Raw genomic sequence first — 23,713 nt, forward strand, 5'->3', positions numbered from 1 at the left:
GAATGCTTTGAAGAATCGATACAAAAAAAAATCGATAAATACTGTGCCCTTTGTGTTAAAAATATCATTTTTCGATCCCGTTTGAAAACGTTTGACGCCTTTCGATTATGGTGGACCAAACGCGCTGAAATAATTTTTTTTATTCTGCTTTAAATTGCCCCCCCCTCCATTTTGGGGAGCCTGACCCCCACACACATACACATTAAAAACCAAACTCATACAAATAGTCACCCATCTGGTACTGGCCAGCCTTAGCGTTAATAATAGATTTAAATTTTCGTCACTGAAAAATAAGTTTATTTTGGCCTGTTTGGTCTTCAGTAGTTTGCTTTTTATCAAGTACAAATGTAAACATTGTCTCAAATCGACGTGAAGTAACTGGTTGCCTATATGAATAAGTGGAATTATTTGAAATCTAGGTACTTATATTATAATATTTTTGCATATTATCATAGAAAATCCCCTGAAATCTTAGACAAAAAAATGAACAAATTAATTCTTTCAAAAACCTTTCTTTTTTTTTTAACTATTTATATACGTTTTTTGTGCAAGACAAAAAATGTCAATTGTTAACTTTTGGGGAAATTTTAACATTTAAAATTTAATTAAAAATAGTAGAAAAAGTTTTAAATTATTCTGCTTTCTATATGATAAAATTCAGGGTTTTATCTTTCTGGAGAAAAAAAAGTTACTCAGAAATAATGGATTTTAATAAATGTAATTTCGTTTTAAAAAACAACAACAACTTGATTTTTCGGCCATTTTTGGCGGTGTCTAATATATATACACACACACACACACATACACATACACATACACACACACTAGCTGTACCCTGCCACACGTGGCTGTAGCTTGATTTGGCGAAATAGAAAAAATTCCAAAATGAGAAAATGCATTTTTCTTATTTGCTTAATTTTCCAGTATTTGTTGATACACAATTTTTTCTGAGCAGAGATTTTCTGGTTTTTTGACTCTTGAACACGCAACATAAATTGTTCATGCGAGAAAAGTCAGTGCGTAGATGTAAGCCACACAATTGTAAAGCTTGTCGTTGGGCTTTGTTGATGGTGATTACAAACGACAATTGAATTGGGAATTGCTATCTCCTAAAGTTAAATGGCATATCCGCTGTAATCATAGGAATGTGTGGAAGGAAACATGTTCACCTTTGAAAGGTCCTGTCAAGATTGTTGCTTCTATGATGCTGTTCATTAATTTTTTACTGCAAGCCATGTGCCATTGCAAAGCATGAGTTGATTTGTATTTTGCAACATGATAATTGGTACGCCAATTTTCAATTGCAGTACACGCGGTGGCATCCTTGGCAAATCTAGTGAATTTAAAAATTCTGTTGGATAATTAACCACTCCATTTGCTTCCGCAACAGTGTCGATGGACTTGTATGTGACTACCACACTCGGAATTTTAAGCTGAATGATATCGTTTAGTTCATGGACATCTTTGTTTTGAGCTGCAAGAATAGCTTGTTAACTCAGACAACTGGAATTCTTAAAATTTATTTGAATATCTGGAAAAAACTTTTCACCAACTTTTTTTGATGTACATAAATTACAGAAGTTATGAGGCAATGAAATTCACCCTTAACTCAAATCAACCGGCATTTTTCCGTCCCCAATTTCCCACTACTGATGCAAAAATTTCTCTGCAGATCGATCGTTCTGCGACTGGACACGCATATGGCGCCAAAAAGTAGAGTATTTGAGACAACCATTTATTTCATTTGCTTGTGTTGATTGAGGAATTACAGGTAATGTCTGTCTGAAATTTCCCACAAGCAATATTACTGCATCCCCAAATGGTCTTACATTGCCATGCAAATCTTGTAAGAATAGATCAAGAGCCTCCAGTGATTTTTTGTCTGCCATTGGGCATTCATCCCAAACAATAAGTTTGCATTTCTGCAATACTTTTCCCATGCTGGATGTTTTGGAGATATTGGACATGGGAAATTTGAAAAATTGAATGGTTAATAGTAATTTCAAAGTAGAAGGAGTAGTACTACCTGGTGTTAAGGTTGCAGCTATTCCGCAGGAAGCAAGAACCAAGGCTATGTCATTTTGTGATCGAATCGCTATCAAAATCAATTTAATTAAGAAAGATTTACTAGTTCATCCTGGTGCTGTTCTAATTAGCAGGAGTTTTGCATGTTTTGACGATGCCTTATTCACAGTAAGTAAATTAAGTGATGAAAATAGGATTTATGTATTTTTTGGCAATGTCTTAATCACTGTAATTTAGGTGACTAAAATAGGATGAGGGATTAGAGAGGGATAGATAGAGAGGAAGATAGAGATATATAGATAGAAAAAAGGAAGAAAGAAGGAAATAGAAAAAGAAAGGGGTATAGAGGGATTGAGACATAGAGAGTTAGAGACAGAAGAAGAGAGAGAAAGAGAAAGAGGATATATATATATATATATATATATATATATATATATATATATATATATATATATATATATATATAGAGAGAGAGAGAGAGAGAGAGAGAGAGAGAGAGAGAGAGAGAGAAAGACAGAGAGACAGAGAGAAAGGGGCTCAAAAAGAGATGGAGAGGGTGATAGAGGGAGAGACAGAGAGAGGTAGAGATGGATGGAGAGAGAGAGGGGGGAGGGAGAGAAACAGCGTTTTTTTCTTAATCAGTGGAGAAGAAATCCTTCTAGACTGAGGCAATTTTTATTTTTGTTTCTATCTAGAATACCCCTTTTTCGGGAAGCTGGATTTTCCACACATTAAAAATCGACCGGGTTTGTATTACTGTACACATAGATTCGAAAAAGTTGTCAAAAAAACAAAAACAAATATATAACAAATAAATGTTATCAAAGGCAAGATAAGTTACTTTTCTACCTAACTGGGTATATTTTTCATGTTTTTATTCAGTGTAACATGTTTATTCAGCTCGAAAAGCATACAGTGTTTACTGATGTATTCGAAAATTCAAAATGGCGCCCGACTCTCTGTTTAACACGGTAAGTTCAGGAAAAGATGTTATAAATAATAAACTAGACAAAATACTGTTAGAAATTCGCTCAATATATGTTACCGTGACATAAGTTGACATATATTCGGTGTTTTGTAATAGTATTTTGTCTAGTTTATTATTTATAACACCTTTTCCCAAACTAACCATGTTAAAGAGAGTGTCGGGCGCCATTCTGAATTTTCCAATACATCGGTAAAGTTTACCGACGGTAAACACTGTATGTTTTTAGAGCTGAATAAACATGTTACATTGAATAAAAACACAAAAAATGTATCCAGTTTGGTAGAAAAGTAACTTATGTTGCCTTTGATAATATTTATTTGTTATATATTTGTTTTTTGACAACTTTTTCGAATCTATGTGTACAGTAATACAAACCCAATCGACCAGTACTTGTACAGAATTTGAACCACACGTGGCCGCTCGGCTTTGCTCAAAACATCACATCAACATCAACCGCCGACTTTCGCCGAGCGTTGCCGATTATCAAAGCGTAACAAAATTACTCCCGGAAAATACTGAAGGAAACATTTAAATATAATAAAATCACAAGATAAAATAATATAATGACAATAAAAAAAGAAACAAAGACCTAGCGTTTTATTCTTGTAACAATTTTTTTTAAGTGAAAAACGTTAACAAACAAAGCAACAGATATGCTATTGGTAAAAAATAAAAAAAAAAAAAGGTTTTTACGCACGTAGCTAATAGTAAAATCATAATCGTTATTTTTCGGTATTGTCGAGACAAATTATTATTTATTTTTATTTTTTTTTATTTATTTTTTATTTTTTATTTTTTTGATAGTAAATATATGAAAAATAAACCATATTATGTTAAGCGTAATCGCTAATTAAAAAAACAGATGAAAAAAAGCAAATTTTTTATCGCGTTCAAAACGATCGACTTTTGTTGAGAAAAAACAATTTTGAAAAAAAAAAAAACAACGTTTTTTAATATTGTAATATTTTTTTAATCTTAAATATATAAAAACATGCTTGAATAAGATAAAAATGCTATCGCAAAATGTCGAGGCAATCGGTTACGGTTCACGGTTCAGTAGTTTTTTAGATTATTGATTACAAACAAACATACATTTTACATTTTTATTTATATAGACAGATATACCACCTTTTTTTTTTTGGTAATTTTATAAGTTCGAAATCTCAGCGGCTATCAGAATTAAAAAAAAATGAAGGCTCGTTGGAAAGCTAATGACCTGAATTGTGTAGTGCGCTATGTGACATTTGCCCTTATAGTCGCACATTAAGGGGACCATCCATCATCCAGAGCTTTTTTTGGCACTTTTTTACAGCCATAAAATGTTTCAATCATAGTCATTTGTTTTTCTAGTTTTGCATATGAATTACAAAATATCTAATATTTCCCCAAAATCTCTGGCCTTGATAGAGGGGAGACTAAAACTTTCTGCTATGGCTTCAAATGATCTAAAATAACAGCAAGGAGAGACTTGATTCCAAATATTTCTCATATATTATATTTCTCGTATTTGGTTTTCATACATAAAGTAAATTTCACAGTAAATAAGGAATTATTTGACACCAAAGATATTAATAATCGTATACTATTTCTAAAAGAATATATAAATATAGCATATGAGAAATATTAAGAATCAAGTCTCCCCTTGCTGTTATTTAACATCAATTGAACTCATAGCAGCAAGTTTTAGTCTCCCCTCCATCAAGGCCAGACGTTTTGGGGATAGGGTGGAACGATAAAAGTGTCACCCTAAAGAAAACAGCACTATAGCTTTATTTTAAAACTTTTATTGAAAAAATCGATTCAAGTAATTATGTAGTAGAGCTGACATCTATTCAATGTAGCCGCCTTTCGTCTCAATCTCCACCTCTATATCGGTCTGCATTTCCACAAACGCCGGTGGGAGCTTAGCAAATGGCAGCAGTCAGGCTGGCTTTGGTGCTGTAGGAGGTTATGTTGGTGATGTTCTCGACGTATGACCAAACAGTGTAGTGGTTCAGGTCGGAAGAGGAGGGGAGGCCAGTGATTACAAAGTCATAACACCCCTTCTGAAGCTAAGCCTGGGTCTCTTTAGACTTGTGAGTCAGCGTCGAGTTCTGCCGCCACACTCAGGGTCTGTCGGTGGCCACTTTATTGCACTAGGGGATCTCTACACTCTTCAGTACATCATCCAGGTACACTTTGGTGTTGGCTTTTAAGTTGACTTCAAAGATGTGAGATGACATGATGTGGCCCTCACTTGAAACCACACCAAAACCCCTAACTCTAACCCTAACCTTAACCACACCAAAAACCATAACCATGGCTGGAAACTTTGTTTTCATCACCTTGGGCATGTCTCTGTTATTTGTGGCAATCCACCAATGCAATTTGAGGGTGCTGGCAATGGTCCTGTTGTAACAACTTGTATTGATGAAGAGTATGAGTTGTACAGCGGCACATCTCCGATCTCGCTCGTTGAACATTGTGTCACTTTCAGACATTAGAGAAGCTTCCTATCGCTCTTGGGATTTATACACAGCTGGCCAATTAGTAGATGGTCTGAAACAAAAATAGAAAACTGGTTTTCATCAAACGGAAATGGAATCATGTCGTTTTTTTTCTAGGACAATCTTATTGTTCCTCCCCCCTGCATATATATATGACGAGGCATGTACACACATTTTTTTGTGATGTGCAAATGGAAATATACTTAAGACAAAAAAAATATTCTCATTTCTTTTGGTTTTCTGTTATGCAGCTCTTGGCACCGTTTTCTATCTTTACAATTTTTTTATGCATTTGCTTTTTCGTACGTCTTTAAGATGTCTCTGATACTATCTCATACTACATCTGAAATGTCACAGCCAGAAATGCACAGCATATCGCTCTTAATTAATGAACGCATGTCAATTTTAATGGCATCTCCCCCTCCTCTACAGAAAAACCCATACTCACACGCACACACACACATAAACACACACACACACAAACGCACACATACACACACCACAAACTTATGAAATTCCATTAACCGTCTAACCATGCATCTGAAATATCGCGGTCATAAATGCACAGCGTATCGCTCTAAATTAATGGACGTATGTCAATTTTAATGGCATCTTCAAACACACACACATACACACATACATACATATACACACAAATGCATGCACAAACGCACAAATGCACGCACACATGCACACATGCATTTACACATACACACATGCACTCGTGTGCATGCACACACATATACACACATGCACTTACACACACATGCACATACACATGCTATAAACTTATGAAATTCTGCTAACCATCTAACCATTTTTTTTATATTGTAACTCTGCCAAGACAAAAAAAAATGATTTCGCACTTTGTATGCTTTTCAAGAATCCGCGCCGAGGTATTCCCCAGCACTCTAATCTGTGGATTTGAATTCTATTTTTGTCTTTGACACACTGCCATTTTTTTGTATTCCAGCCTTGTCCCACTTGTGTAATCGTTTTCTCCTCAGCCATGGTTACTCAGCCTGGTGGGAGCCCGGCTTCTCTTCCTCCCCTCTGCAGACGAGCAGTCAACATTTCTTTTGGTGACTCATTCATTCATTTACTAGCACATATACTCGACACTGGAAAGGGTCCAACCAAAAAAAAATTATGTTCAAATATTAACAGAAGTTTCTGTTAGGCATATCATTTAGATTCTGGTGCAAGGACCCAGGGCGTAATGGATAGGGTACTTGGTAAAATTTAGCTGTACAATTACACTCTTCTTGATGTTAAATTTCAATCCTTAGTATGGGCGGCACTCAAAATTCAATTGCAAATTACTTAGGACTTCTACCAAGTCATAGTTGGCAGAATGGGAGCATGCTACCCCCGTTGATTAAATAAAGGGTTCTGTTTGGAATTCCGTGCAGATTACAGAGTTTGAGAGAAAGATTCCTGAGTTTGACAAGATATACCTGAAGAAGGTGAGAGGCTATGCTGTAGAATAACAATCTGGTTAATGCAGTGTCAGATTATATCTGGTTGGTTGGTTGTTTTTGTTTTACGGCATATCAACCCTTTTCGGGTTATTTAATGCCGAATCCAAAGATTTTGAAGAAAAATGTTTTTAATAGAATATATTTGTTGTTTTCACGTCTGTTTCTATTTAACCCATAGTTGGGACCCTAACAGGTACTACCACTCCGGGTCAGAGTGGACCTGGGAGCAATGGTAATTAAAGAGTGGCTCCACACTCCCCAAAGCCCACAAGCTGGGGCCTCACCACTGGATATAGTTTAAGGTCATATCCAGGACCCCCATTGAGGGACTTTTACTCTCTGCAGGGGGGCAGTCGGCATATTCTAATGCCCCACCGACAGGGCTAGATTATATCTGGTTATTACAGTTTATCTCCAATATCCTTATAGGAGTCTATGACATATTTCCACTGTATGTCCATTAACAGAAACCCCACGATATTATTATACCATCTTTAGACAGAATAGATACTGCCCTTGGATCCTAGCCAGAAGACCAAGAAGTTTTTTTTTTTTAGTTTCATGTATGGCTCAAAAGCAACATAGTTTATTTATTTATTTGTTTATTTTTTTCTTTTTTTATATTGCGTCTTTGGTGATCGGGAGATCCTATTTAATAAAAAGGAGGATAGAAGGTGATAACATATTACTAACATTAAATAAGTGCATCTATACACTAATTTAAAATTCGTAGTATGTTATTACCTTCTATCCTTTTTTTAATAAATAGGATCGCACGGTCAAATAATTCATAATCTGGAAACCATGACACATGTACAGTTGTATGTTAAAGGTATTATGGAGCATATATACATATATATATATATATATATATATATATATATATATATATATATATATATATACATACACACACTCACACACACCACACATATATATTAAATGAAATACTGAAATGCCATAGGGGTACATAACGTCCAAATATAGTATCAATATTTATAAGATGATCTCAATCATTATGTTTAACATCAATAATTACTATCAGTTAATCTCCCTAATTTTTTTAAACAAAGCTCTAATATTCGCTAAAAAAAAACTTCTGATCTCACAGACTTAGGTTAATTTTGTTAGCAACATGTTTCCTGATACAATTTGATAATAAGCATTGGACAAGCATGGATAAGAAAGAATACCCCAAACAGTTTTGATATAATAATGAGTTCCTCAGACTCGGTCAAGTAACCGATCTAGTGGGACTATATCTAATGAAGAAACCTTAGCTTGAATTCAAATATATTCAGGGATGGCTCTAAGGCCAGGCTAAGGGAATACAATAACACTATCAAAATACTTCACAATTTCTTCAAAAGTTTTGGTCTTTGCATTAATGTTGATACTAATAAGAAAATCTCTAACTTTTTAGATATTTCACTTAATCTAAATTCTGAATCATACAGCTTGAGCCACAAACCTAGCCTGACACTACTGTATGTGCACAAATATTCAATTCAATCAAATTCAATCATTAAATCCATAGTACCATCTGTCGCAAGGAAGATTCCAGGTTTTACATCTGATAAAAAAACATTTGATCAAAACTCTGCTTTCTACAATGATGGCTTAATGCTGCACTTCCATTTCTTATTCTCTTTCGGTGGAGGAGAAGTCCTTCACGACTGAGACAATTTTTTATTTTTGTACCTTTTCTCCACGTTAAAAAACGACCCTGGTGTCTAACTCTGTCCCGTGGTGAGGCATTTTAAATAGGTACAATGATGCCTTAAAAAATTCAGGATATACAAAAAAAAATAGAATACTGCAAAAACAATTCTAATATACAAGCAAATTCAATTCTGTAATTACACTCAAACTAAATTCAATATAACAAATAATGCAATAAAAAATAATCCCTACCCAAAACAACATACTCCAAATTCCAAGGCTTTTCAGAATCAATAAAAAATAAGTAACCGCATTAGGTGAAAGAAATATATTTGGTTTACGCCCCACCCCACCCCATCCCATCCCCGCCTTAGCTATAATGTTGAAACTACCATATTTAAAGAATTCTTTAAGACTATGGAAAATTCCTTTAAATATGCATATATATATATATATATATATATATATATAGCACCTTCCAAATTAAAATTTGATTAAAATATCCTATTCAACCATGCCTAACTTGGCACAATACAATTATTACATCGAATAATAAGAAAATTAAAACTGCTCAAACAACTCCAGTCCATTTACCTCCTAAAACAAATTGTAACTGCCAAAACAATATAACTTCTTTGCATCAACATTAAAATCATACTAACTCCTCTTAACTTAAACTGTAATTCACAACACCGACTTTCAATGTCTATGTTCTCTCTCGGCTGTCAAAAACTAGACTGCTTGTTCTAATTCGTCTTTCTAATAGCCACTATTCCCTTCATATGTAAATTATTGCCACATGTTCCTATTTACTTGCCTCCCCACGAGGACAGAGTTAGACACAAGGTCGGTTTTTAATGTGAGGAAAATCCAGCTCCCCAAAAAAGGGCAATCTGGATAGGAACAAAAATTAAAATTGCCTCATTCTAGAAGGATTTCTCCTCCACTAATCGAGGACAGAAAAGGTTAAGTTTGTTCCTAGCCAAAAGGCCAAGGAAGAACCCATCTACAAAATTAAGTTTTTCTCATCTTCTTTTTCCTTCCCCAATCCTGGCACCTGACAGGCTAAACAGAGGCATGACCGGTTGTAAGTATTACCTTCTATTACAATAACTACTTCTATCCAGAGTTCCTCCTGTCTTTTTCTTTTCTTCTTTTTTTCTTCTCTGATTCTGTAACCTGACCAAAGTGTTACCGCTAGTGTGAGTAAAATCTTCTGTTGCAAGTTCCTATCAGATAAGAACTTTTGTCAGGACCAGTTGCTCTCTCTTAGCTGTTAAAAACTCGACTCTCTATCCTCTCCCATTCGTTCTTCTAATAGCCACTATTCCCCTCATATGTGAATTACTGCTACATGTTTATAAAGAACCCATCTTCAGAATTAAGTTTTTCGTCTCACTACGTTTTTGGCCAAGTAAGCCTCTGGCTGGCTTTGGACAATAACTATGGATGGCAGTAATTGCTGAGAATGCAGTTAGGAGATTCGGAGTTCCTATTCCGTTGCGATTACCATCTGATGAAGGCCAGAAGAATAGTTGGCCGAAATGTTGTGAAACAATAACTAAGGAAGATGAGGATAATAGTCCGCAATAAATAAATCTATATATCTATAAAAGTGAAAGTGTCTGTCTGTCTGTGTGTGTACATTTCCCTACACAATAACTTTGTCAATTTTTAGTCTACAGACTCGAAATTTGATATACAGGGTACTGAGATTTGGGAAAATCTTTGTAATTGGTTTTCAGCCAGAAATTTGGTTGTTAAGGGGTCAAAGTTCAATGATTTGACCTTTGAGAACTCTACCAAACTCCTCCGACAATTTTGAAAACACTTGAAATTTTAGATATAGGTTCCTTGGATATGGATCTAACTTAATAACTTGATTTGAGCCCAAAACAATAAATGTTAAGGGGTCATAATAGGGGTCAAAGTTTTAAAAAATTTGACCTCTGCAGTCTCTACCAAATTACTCAGACAATTTCTGGTCTAAACATTTGAAATTTGGCATAAAGGGTATTCAGAGATAGGGCAAACTTTTTAATCAGTTTGGGTCGCAAAATTTGAGCTATAAATATATAAATCTATGTATGTATGTTTGCCTAAAACTTTCGACAGAGGCGACTGATTTTCACAAGATCAGTATAATTTTGAAGCTCAACCCTTCAGACGACAAATACCGAAAAATTGGCTTAAAACATTAATTTCTTCACCCTCAACTGGGCACTTTTCTACAGGGAGAGGTCGCTTTTTTTTGCCGATATTTCCAAAGTCCTCCCCTCTTTTCGATTGTCTAGCCTTAATTTAAACCTACGTCACTTCCGGTTTGGCGGTGGTCGTAACAGCAAAAACGTCAGGTTTTTTTCCAGTTCTTTTCCTCCTTCGCAGTACGGGTTCAAGCCTGCTTTTCTACTGCTAACTTTTTTTTTTTTTTTGCTCAACACACACCGCCAAACACCGCAACGTTGGGCACCCATGCTAGTTAATAAATAATACTCATCTCAATAATGAATTCCAATTAAATAATATATATGTTTTTCTTGTCCTCTTTTTTCTTCTCCGATCTTGTCATCTGACAAGCTAAACAGAGGTGTGGCCGCTTGTGTGAGTAATATCTTCTATTTAAAAAAACTCAATCATATTCTGAAAAGTAAAAAAAAAAAAAAAAAGAAATTTCTTTTACAAAACAACCAAACCAGACATCATGAATAAATATTTGGGGATATAAACCCTTATCCCTGAGTGGCTTCCGGGCCTTGATAAGTGGTGACCACCGTGTAAAAAAAAAAAAAAAAACCAACTTGAGGACATAAAATTTTTTTTCCAAAATTACTGGATTTGATATAAAATCATCGGAAAAGGGTTGATATGCTATAAAACAAAATAATGAAACCAAACCTTTCATACAAAACTTGGCAACCTTTTTCTTCACAGCAAACAAAGTCAGGAGGATAGATACCAAGCACCAACTATACTTTTTTTTTTATTTTTTTACAATGGAGTCCCCTCTTATCAAAGCCTGGAGGCCACTCGAGGATAAGGGTAATGAATGTATGATAGTCAAAGGGAATGCATCATAGTAATTGTCAGTAGTAAAAATTTAGTAAATTGGATTACTTGAGGGGATGGCTCATCAAGAATTTGTTTATATTGGACTTGGAGATGATCATATTGTAGTCAGCTGGAAAGCAGACAAATAGAAGAGAGTTCCAGAGGCATGCAGTTCTAAGAAAGAAGCTTTGTTCATGGAATCCATGTTTAGGTTTAGGTACAGAGTGCGGGAAATTATTGATAGTGATTTCAGCTAGATGAGTGTTTTTTGTGAAAGTTTAGCATGGGGGGGGGCATAGATTAGAGCTCAGCCGAGCACTTGTCATGAAAAAGTGACAATCAGACATCTTCTCTTGCTACCTCTACAAACTATTGCATAAAATATTTAATTTGCATTCTATTTTTGTTTTTTTTACAAAAAAATTGATTGAAACTAGTTTTCTTTATTTTGAAAAGCGTGATTATTCATGCATGTCAACAAATAATGTTCTCCCTGCCATTCTTCACTGATTATAAAAGTCATTTGACAAAGACAACACCCCCCCCCCCGCTCAGATTGAAAAACCAAAAAACAAAACAAGACATATGACTCAGCAGAGATCATGGTAAAAATATCAGGGTTACCTCCCCTTTGTTTTGTTTGCCTTTTGAAGACGATTTCACGAATGTTGCATGTATTTCATTGTATCATGACTCAGCATAGTTTTTTAAAATGATTTTCTTTTTGTTTTTCAGCAAAACAAAATAATTTACTGGAGCAAATTTCATTGACTTCAAATACTTTTTTTTTTAGATGGTTCCAAATTACAACTATTAAACATCCCTATAGCCCCCCCCCTCTCCCCCGTCTCCTCTAAACTTTAAGAAAATCAATTCGGGTCTGCTATGTTGAAAAAAAAATCTATTCCAAATAAAAAAAAAACTCCAGAAGAATCAATTTCTAAAAGCCGTTCAAAACATGCCATCATGTAAAGCAGACTATAAACTAATGATGATGATTGGTTACTAAGTATCATTCATTTATCTCAAATGAATCAGATGATTATTGGTGGCATTCGTGTAATGCGGCCATTACGCTCGAACGATACTCGTTACAGTTCAAATCTCCCTCGGACACCTACGCTATCCGGTACCATCGCAAAGGGACAAACAAATGAAAATAAATTAATCCGATTCGGCTTTTTTTGTTCTGTTTTAGCAAAAGGCATTTATTGCCATTACTTTCCAAGCAATCCCTCCTTCTTGTTTTTTTTACGGCTCATTTCGTCTGCCATGAGATTAACAAAACCCGGCTGTCTTGACAGTGTCTTAAAAGTCTCTCACCACCACCATGGGGTTACATGTCCCTCTCACTTGGCACGCACTTTTCTCCAACCATGTGCTGATCTGTTTTTCTTTTTATTGTCACGCAAGCCCGCGTACACTTGCTAATTTGCATAGTGCTTAAACAGCTGCTGCTGCTACTAATACCTTCACTGGCCAGCTATCCTTCAGCTGCTTCTGATATTTTCATACACAGTCTGTTACATTTGTTTTCTCAATACCTTTCTAGTTAGAATTCTTCCAAGAAAGACTGGAGACGGGAAAATACTAAAAGACCAAGTTGTAAGGTGGAAATTGATATCTGGTAGACCACACTAGGTTGTTTGTCAGTTAGACAAAGTACCCATCTTTTTGTATGCTTTTGTAGTACATGTTGTTACCTTATTTTGCATTTTGTTTTCCTTATAACCCATTAACAGGGCTATAACAATAACAATTCGATGGTTGTTCTTTCTTGTATAAAAATACTTATTTTGACTAAAATTATAGTGTTGTGTTTATTGTGGAAAAACTTTTAAATATACTTTCTACTTAACTAGCGAGGGGTACCCGGCGTTGCCTGGGTGTTTTTCGGGGTATGTGAAAAAAACCCTGAAGCGTTGACGACGCGCAGTTGGAAAATAGTAAAGTGTTTTAAAAAAACAGGTGCGCATTTTTAATTGACGTGACGGCGGTAGGTATTCAGCAGTTCCGATTTTGTGCGGGACAGTTTTGAATGAGGTGAATAAATCGGTTTGTTTGTTTTTAAAGATCCGCTCCCTGTTTATTAGGAGGAGCGGAATGAAAGCTACAGTCTGATATGACGAAGTCGACATTGACCAAACTGGCTCTGGGCCTGTTGTATTTATTTGCTTCCCCACGTAGCAAATTAGGCACAAGGCCGTTTTTTAATGTGGAGATGGAGGGAAGGGGGGAGGGAAAGGGGGATCCTACTCCCGAGAGGTGGGAAATGGGAGCTGGATAGTAACTGTGGTCGTAGGGTGATCCCTACCTTGACCAAGTTCAGATATGTGGGGTTACCCCCACATATGGTCTTTGCTAGTCATAGCTGGTCTTTGCTTGCAGCATCTGCCGGAACAAATGCTACACTTTGATCTTGTCCCCCGTGCTGCCGAAGCGGGGGGGGGGGATGGCGCTGGGCCTGTTATTAGAGTCGAGGTTCGCTTTTTTTATACCGAAAAGCGAATGTAACGCGTGCCGATGCGGGAAATGTGGAATAATTAACGTTTGAAAGTCAATAAAATTAAATAGAGAGGCAAGCTCCGTGGATAATTCGTAGATATTACAATTTATAGATGATATAAAAAGTTTTAAAAAGTTGTGAAGCGAGTAAGCGCTTGTTTGAAAGAAGCCTTTCGTGGACATCGAGGAAAAGCGAACATACATACATACATACATACATACATACATACATACATTTTCGCTTTTATATTTATAGATGTGTTTTTGGACTTGCTCAGTTCTCAAGTTCTAGGCGTTTTAATTTGGCATTTTCAACTCTTATGTTTAGGGTCTGTTTTTTAATGATGTAGAAGCTGGTGGCAAGTAAAATGGAGTCTTCTGGCTACAAAATGCAGCCAATTATATTGTTGAAAATCCAGCACTGTCCAATCCTTTCCTTCTCTGTTACCTCAGAAGGGGGAGGTCTCCTCTCTCACTGTATCAGTTTATTACATCATCATCATCTCTCTCTCTCACTAAAATGAAATTTATTCTAGATATTCCCAAAATCTGGGAAAAGTGTCAATCATCACTGTCTACTTACTGTGCAGGTCATAAAACCAGCACATGATGAGAAAAAAATTTAGTTTCTTCTGTCTAGATTTTGCATTTCACTAATTAAATCGTAAGTTTCTTTTCTTTTTTGTTTTCTTTCAGAAAACTGAAGTGTCACATCAACTCTTTTTCAATCCAATAATATTGTCACTAGTATTGAAACGATTAATCAGAATCGGAATCGGGAATCAGAAAAATTGGAATTTGAGGGTGTATCGGAAACTTTTGTGCCATTTTCCAAAAAGTGATTCTGTCAACTGTATTTTTTAATCGATTTTGTTTTAAACAAAATCTTTCACTGCTGGTAGTAATGATAAAATCTATATATCTATAAAAGTGAACGTGTCTGTCTGTCTGTCTGTCTGTCTGTGTGTCTGTCTGTCTGTCTGTGTACATTTCCCTACGCAATAACTCTGTCAATTTTTAGTCTATAGACTCGAAATTTGAAATACAGGGTACTGAGATTTGGGAAAATCGATGTGACGGGTGTCAGCCAGAAATTTGGCTGTTAAGGGGTCAAATTTCAACGATTTGACCTTTAAGAACTCTACCAAACTCCTCCGACAATTTTGGGTCTAGACACTTGAAATTTTAGATATAGGTTCCTTGAACCTGGATCTAACTTAATAAAGTGATTTGAGCCTGAAACAATAAATTTTAAGGGGTCATAATAGGGGTCAAATTTTAAAAAATTAACCATTTTTTTTTGTTTTTTTGCTTTTTTTGCACAGCATACACCTCCAAACACCCGAGCAACGCCGGGCACCCCTGCTAGTAATAAATATTTATTGATTTTAAACCACCAGTGAAACTAAAATTTATAGATCATTCCCCACAAGTGTGTTCATACGTTTGGGAAAATATATTCACATTTAACGTGATTTTATGGTAATCAGGAAAAATAACAATTTTATAGTTGAATATTTAGGGATTTATAAAGAATCGGAATCGGGGGAAAAATATTGGAAGCATCTCATCACTAATATCTATACTCCTATAAATTTCTTCTTTTTTTTTATTCATATTCATATACAGCTTTGTTATATAAACATTAAACTTAATATATAGGGTATTCAAATTCATGCAAAACTTTATATTTGGATTTTAGCTGGGGAAACTCAGTGCAAAAGTGTGAAAATTAAAAAAAATGGAATTTTCCAGGTGAAGGTCGAAGGACGGCATTACGAATATGCATGTGTAACATAATAGCTATTGGTTCATATCTGCACACTTAACATGTGTTTTTACAGTAATTGGCAAAAAATAACAATTTTATAGTTAAATATTTAGAGAGAAATAAAGAACTTGAATCGGTAATTGTATCAGATTTGGAAATTTAGTACAGAATCAGTAATTATATCGAAATCAAGAAAAATATTGAAACCGTCCCATCACTTGTTGTCATGTTATTAAAATTGTTCTCATCTGGGTTGTTATTTTTCACAACTTTTCAGACATTGTATTATAATACAATAAACATATAAGAGCAAGAAAGAACAGAAAAACGCAGGATGCACTTTTAACTTATTGTTGTACAATCATTTTATTTAGCTTAAAAATTGTAAGAAAATCATCGTCAATTAATGACAAAAGATTGTAAGATGAAGAAGTTTATTTTGGAGAGTCTAATGTGTGTCCATTTGTGAAAGCATTAAAAGTGGAATTTTGACTGCGTGAAAGTTATTGTTTCTGATGATAATAAAGCGGGGTTTGAATGTGTGGAAGTTATCGTTTGCGATGATATTAAAACAGAATTTGACCGTGTGGAAATTATCGTTTGCAACAATATTAAAGCAGAATTTGACCGTATGGAAATTATCGTTTGTGATGATATTCAAAGCAGAGTTTGACCACCTGGAAGTTACTGCTTGCAATGATATTAAAGCGAGATTTGACCGTGTGGAAGTTATCATTTTTAATGATATTCAAAGCAGAGTTTGACCGCGTGGAAGTTACTGCTTGTGACGATATTAAAGCAAGATTTGACCGTGTGGAAGTTATCATTTGTAATAACATTTAAAGCAGAGTTTGACCATGTGAAAGTTGCCGTCTGTGACGATATTAAAATGGAATTTGACCATATGGAAATTATCATTTCTGATTATATTTAAAGTGGAGTTTGACTGCGTAGAAGTTATCTTATGATGATATTAAAACGGGACTTGACCATGCTGAAGTTATTATTTGCAATGATGTTTAAAGCGGGGCTTGACTGCATGGAAGTTACCAGTTGTGACGATATTAAAGCGGGGATTAGCTGTGTGGAAGTTATGATTTATGATGATATTATGGTGGGATCTGACCGCAAGATTTAGAGAATTATTCCTTGAGATTTTTTTTTTTTACATGGAGGTCACGACTTATCAAGGCCCAGAAGCCACTCGGGGATAAGGGTTATTGTGTGTGTGTGTGTACAGTAATCAATGGGGTAGTGTTGTATTATTCGTTAGTATTGGAGATTTGATAAAGTGTCATTACTTAAGGGGGCGGTTCATCAGGGATTTGTTTACGTTGGACTTGAAAACACCCAAGTTGAAGTCAGGAGGGAAACAGGCAAGCTGCAAAAAGTTCCACAGGCGTGCAGTTCTAAGAAAGAAGCTTTGTTCATGGAATCTATGTTTTGATTTAGGCACAGATAGAGAGTGGAGAAAATTATTGACAGTGACTTCAGCTAGATGGATGTTTTTCGTGAAAGACTGGCAAGGGAGAGGGACCAGAGATTGGAGCTCAAACGAGCACTTGCCATGGAAATAACGATAAAACAAAGATTATCCTTTGCGATGTGAGTTCTTGATAAGAAAGGTATTTTCTGATATATCATTTTATGAGGCCAGAGAAAATCTCATCAAACAACAATTATGAAGATGAGAATAACAGTTTGCAAATAAATAAATAAAGTTTCTGATATCTTATATTAATCTGATATCTTATATTAATCTGATATCTAAACAGATGACACTGAATTGTCAACCCATGGTTTAAAGGCCAAGGTTAGTTTGGCTGTTTTCCTGTATCTGTTGAACAGAGCAATAATTGATTTGACGTTGTGAACAGGAGTGACTGATGCTGCTAACGAGACTTCTTGATGCTGACAAACGTCCGTTCATGTTTGTTGTAAACATTTTTTATTTATATACAAAGCACAGACGTTGTTGTAGACATGAAGCAGACTGGTGGTGCTAATGCCGATTGTTTTATGTCATATTGTAACAGGGTGCAAATACAGAGCCTTGTGCGAGGTGACGTCACAGCAAGGAAGCAGGATAAAAAAAGATTATAAAAAAAAGATGTGTACACAGACCGATGATCACGTTAAAGAAAGGACAGAGATAGACGTGTTGCACATATGGGCCAAGAGTGACAAGTTTTAACAAGAGACAAGGTTGGAAAGTACCTGGAATTAAATGTCTGTTGTTTTAATGGAAAAAAAGAAAGTCGAGTTATTCCTTGCGACTGCATGGGCGCAATGTGTGAATCGCGAATGAAGACGTGTAATGACTACGTTACAATATATGTTCCTTTCTGCACATTTGCCATTCGGTGATGTGTTATCTCCTTAAAGAAATACTCATTTATTCATTTCATATCAATCTCGATCCATTTGCTGACAATTTCTAATCATAATTTTATTCCCATGGTCTTTTTTGTGATCTGTTAGTCTGATAATAGATGTCTTGCCAGTTCATTGAAACCGTAACGGCTTTCATTTGAACTTAATTATTTTAAGTCGATGAAATCTTTTTGAGATTTTTCTTCGCCAAGTTAAATTACGATTTTTTATTGATAATCTAGACAAAAAAAAATATGTCTTCATATTTGTTAGTTATATGCTGTCGGCTTGTAATAACAAATACAATTTCCTTTTTACAATTTACAGAAATTGAAGGAATATATATATACGGTGTGTCAATGCGATTATGGCATATATATATATATATATATATATATATATGCCATAATCGACTTTTTTAGCCTTACATTTTTTATTCACACCGCAAATGCATATCGTCAATCTGGGATTTAAAATTACTTCTCAGTGCTACAAAGTAAACACAATTTCTTTTTCTTTTTTAGTTTTATTATATTTAGTTTCCTTAGTGTGTTGGTTAGGAGCAAAGTGTAGTATCTGGTCTGATGCAACAATGTGTCGATGCGATTATGACATATATATATATATATATATATATATATATATATATATATATATATGCCATAATCGCATTGACACACCGGTTCTCATCAGATCATTGAAGTTAAGCAACATTGAGCCTGGTTAGTACCAGATGGGTGACCATTTGGGAATTCTAGGCGATGTATGTGCTCTCCGTTTATCTCGGCATTTGTTTCCAGCCGTCTTGTACACACACACTTCACGTGCCACTGGTATTTAACAATGTTGACTCAGGAGAGGTGTGGTTGGAGATTGTGTACCTCCTGCTTCAAAAAATTTCACGCGCCAGCACCCCTTAGTGGGTATCCATAGTCTGTCAAAGACTGAAGGAGCCTGTTTTGATATATATATATATATATATATATATATATATATATATATATATATATATATATACTAGCAAAAGTACCCGTCGTTGACTGGGTTCAAAAACAGCCTACAGAAAATGGACTCTGATTTATGAAAGTATGATAACTTATGAAAAAGAAGGGTTGTAATGAGATAACTTCGAATTTGGAGGTATCAAAACCAAAGCAAAATATGATGAAAGTAAAAATAAAATAGATAAACCTCATAATTTATTATACCATACCTGTTCACACTGAAACACTTATCACAATATTCTGTGAATCTATATTAAAAAACCTTGTTAAGCTTTGTGACATATTTCCATTCTATGGATGTCAGGTGCGAACGAACACACCATAATTTTATTATACCATATTTCTTCAAACTAAAACATAATTATCAAAGTATACTTACGCAGATAGATATGAAAAGTCTTTATTAAAGTTTATGCCTATTTCCATTCTATGGAGGCCAGGCGCGAACGCAGACCCCACAATTTTATTATACCATCCCTATTTAAGTTGTTCCTTAATAATAACGTTATTATTAAACACACACACATACACACACACATCTTAACATGATGGACAACCGGAAGTGAAGTGGAAACAGTAATCGTAACGATAACCAATAATAATAATAATAATAATAATAATAATAATAATAATAATAAATAAATAAATAAATAAATAAATAAATAAACAGGAGGACTACATCATTTCTGGTAATAATAAAAATAAATTTCGTTTCATTTCGTTTTCAGTGTTTTGTTTAAGTTTCGGTGTTTAAGTTTGATGGTCGCGGACATTTTTTTTAGCGGTATTCCGATAGTCACATTACTAGTGTTAGCAGAAGTATAAACCCCCCCCCTCTTCTGACACATATTTTTTCTTTCGTTTTTTTAAATTTTTTTATTTGCAATTTTTTCAGCGGATTATTATGGATTGAACACTAAATCTACCAAATTATCCCCCCCCCTCCAACAAAATAAGAAGTAAATATTTAGACACTTGAAAGGGGTGCTAATTACACTGTTCTAGTAAATTCATGTAGTTAACGAATAAATGAAAATAAGTTTCCGGACAACGCCGGATAGCTACAACTCGTGTAATGTATTTTTATTCGTTCAAAAAATATAACAAATTGCATTTAAGTAATGCCATTAAATGAATCTCAGCACCAGCACCACACGTGTCCGGTTCAATTGAAAAATATAACGATTAAAAAAAAAAAAAAAAAAAAAAAAAAAAAAAAAAAAACTACACAAAATACTGTTAGAAATTCGCTCAATATATGTTACCGTGACATAGAATGACATATATTCGGTGGGTTTTTAACAGTATTTTTTATATTTTTTTATTTTTTAATTCCCTTTCCCAAACTTATCGTGTCAAAGAGAGAGTCGGGGGCCATTTTAAATTTTCCAATACATCGGTAAACACTATATGTTTTTTCGAACTGAATAAACATGTTACATTAAATTAAAACACTAAAAAATTATCCAGTTAGGTAGAAAAGTAACTTATATTTCCTTTGATAATATTTATTTGTAATATATTAGTTTTTTTGACAACTTTTTCGAATCTATATGTACAGTAATAATACAGTAATAACACACTCAAAAACAGTCTTCAAAGGCTTTAAAATACAAAAATTAGGCAGGAAGTCGAAATAACTTTTATTGCCTTTCGTCTTAATGGTTAACTATTTATTTCACCCCATTTTTTCAACTGCACAATCGTCAGAATTACTTAGAATTTAAACCGCCCCAGATTTTTTTAGAACTAAACTTAAAAATTAGGTTTAAGGATAATGTTAAAAAAAAAAAAAAAAAAAAACTTTTCGGTATAGGAGTCTCAAAATAAATAATTTTGTGTAAATATTTCATGGAGAATAAATATACGCAGGGGGGAAAAATTGTACATATATATATATATTTAATAGTCAGTTCTTTTATACACCGGTGGCACGTGAGATCATTAACGTTTTTTCGACTTTTTTAGCCTTACATTTTTTATTCACACCGGAAATGCATATCGTCAATCTGGGATTTAAAATTACTTCCCAGTGCTACAAAGTAAACAATTTTTTTCTTTTTTAGTTTTATTATATTTAGTTTCCTTAGCGTGTTGGTTAGGAGCAAAGTGTAGTATCTGTTCTGATGCAACACATTTTTTCTGCCCCCCCCCCGGTCGATGGGTGACTTTTCACTAAATTACCGACTTTCGACTTTGTATCCAACGGTCCTCGTGGTGTAAGTAAACTCGGTAGTCAAACTGAGTTGTCGCCTTTGAATTTTAAAGCAAAATGGCGGCTCTCGGACCTCATCTCGCTTCCTCATAAAACTTTTATTTTCTTAGTTACAAAAAAAAAAAAAAAAAAACTTCATCAGTAAAACTTGTGGAGAACGCTCTGGGTAATTAAAAAAAAAAAAAAGGTAGTGCACTTATTAATCCGTGCTGAAATAATAACATTATTATTTAAAAAGCCATTCTTAACATGGGGAAGACGGTATTTTGTACCTATTCTATACTTTAACCTTACAATTGAATAAAAAAAAAAACATACCATAAAACTTTAATTAAACGTAGAAATACGATTTAAAAAAATAGCGCGGATCAAGTGAAGTGCACTAACACAAAAAAATATAATAATAAATAATAATAATAATAAATAAAACGGAACGAAATTTAAATTTCCGTTCCATTTTTAAAACAACCGTAAAACAGAGCGTTCTCCACAAGTTTTACCACTTCATCAATTTATATGATTTTTGGAATACGATTTCTTCGTTTCGTGACGAGTACGTAGGCTTATATAATAAAAATTTTCCTGTTTTTTTTTTTTTTATATAAGTGTAGTTCTAAATAAGCACCGAACTAATAATTTAAAATCATTTTTACTGCTTTTTTTTTTAATCGAATTCTTTTCTTTTTTTTTTCTTGTTATTTTAATTCGTTCTCGTTTTCCATTTCTTTAACTTTGATATCAATAAATATTCTAATTTATTAGATTATTAGTGGAATAGGATTCCAGGTTACGTAAAGACGAGAAGTGAAATATTGCCGGATAGTTGTAGTGGTATTATTAATTAGAGATATGTTAAAATGGCTGACTTGTAGTTAGACATCACAGCAATAACTAATTTTTAAGCTTGCAACTACCAAAGAGAGCGTATTTTCTAGGTATAATTAAAGTTTACAGCCCCCAGAATCCTGTATTATTGTTAGTTTGTGCTAAGCAACCTAAAAAAAAAAAAAAAAAAAAAAACGGAAATATGAATTTTCGCACGTGTGTCGCCCTCGCGTCTTAATTCATCATGCTGTAATTTATCTCTTTGTTTTGTTTTTTTTTTAAATAAAAGTAATTATCAATGTTTTAATGTATGTAAATTTTTTTTATTATTTTATATTAAGTTTTAAAATTATTTTCGGTGTTAATGCACTTATTGATCCGCTCTATTTTTTAAATAGTATTTTCCAGTTTAATGAAAGTTTTGTGTTTTTATTAAATTGTAAGGTTAGAGTACAGAATAAGTACAAAACATCCTCCCCATGTTAAGAATGACTTTCTAAATAACAACGCTATTATTTCAGTACGGATCAATAAATGCACTGCACTAGTACCTTATTTCCTTTCTTTCGTCCTTTAAGTAGACCCCCTCTTCTAACACTGCAACAAAGCCGGTGGAGAAATCCTTCACGACTGAGGTAATGTGCCAGTAATCTGAAGTACCCTTTTGGGGAACTGTTCCCCCCCCCCACATTAAAAACTTACTTTGTGCTTAACTCTGTCCTTGTGAGGAAGCAAGTAAATACGAACACGAGGTAGAATGGAACGAATCATTCGACCCCCCCACCCCACCCCTCGTAAAAAAAAAAAATGGATTTGCTGTAAGAGTGCAAAAATTGCCGGCATTCTCCGGCGAGAAGTGCCTCAAACTATCGGAAATAAACCAATCCCTCTCCCCCCACATCGAAAAAAAAAAAAAAAAAAAAAAAGAAGAAATAATGCTTGGGAGGATGGCTTACCGAACAGGGCACATGCCACTTTAATGTTTAATTCATGGTTATTCGTTCACAATTAAAAAAAATTACATTTTATAAATTGATAAATAACTTATAAATTAAACCTAAATGTATTTTAAAACGAATTTAAATTATTTTCAAGACAAAAATAAAACCATTTGCGTCTTATAATGAATAAATAAATAAATAAATAAATAAATAAGATGGATTGAGTTTCAAATAAACATGAAAGACGTTGTAATTGTGTGCAAGCAACGGGGTTTTCATCAGAAATATATTTGGCTATTTTATTTTTTAAATCATAAATTAAAACTAATTTTTAATATATTACAATACGACAGTATAGGAAACTTTTAAAATAAATATATATCTTTAAC

General features: G+C 34.2%; 1 long non-coding RNA gene across 1 annotated transcript in view; it reads right to left on the reverse strand.

Annotated features, from left to right (window-relative positions):
- Positions 1-23,154, reverse strand: part of LOC145255501 (uncharacterized) — a 32,565-nt gene extending 9,411 nt beyond the window's left edge. The window contains exon 1 of the long non-coding RNA XR_013863851.1: positions 23,086-23,154. This is a non-coding gene — a long non-coding RNA (uncharacterized LOC145255501). The remainder of the gene's footprint in view (positions 1-23,085) is intronic.
- Between the last annotated feature and the right edge of the window lie 559 nt (positions 23,155-23,713).

This window comes from Euprymna scolopes, chromosome 31 (genome assembly GCF_053919585.1).
Source record: "Euprymna scolopes isolate OS-2025 chromosome 31, ASM5391958v1, whole genome shotgun sequence".
Classification (NCBI taxonomy): Eukaryota; Metazoa; Mollusca; class Cephalopoda; order Sepiida; family Sepiolidae; genus Euprymna; species Euprymna scolopes.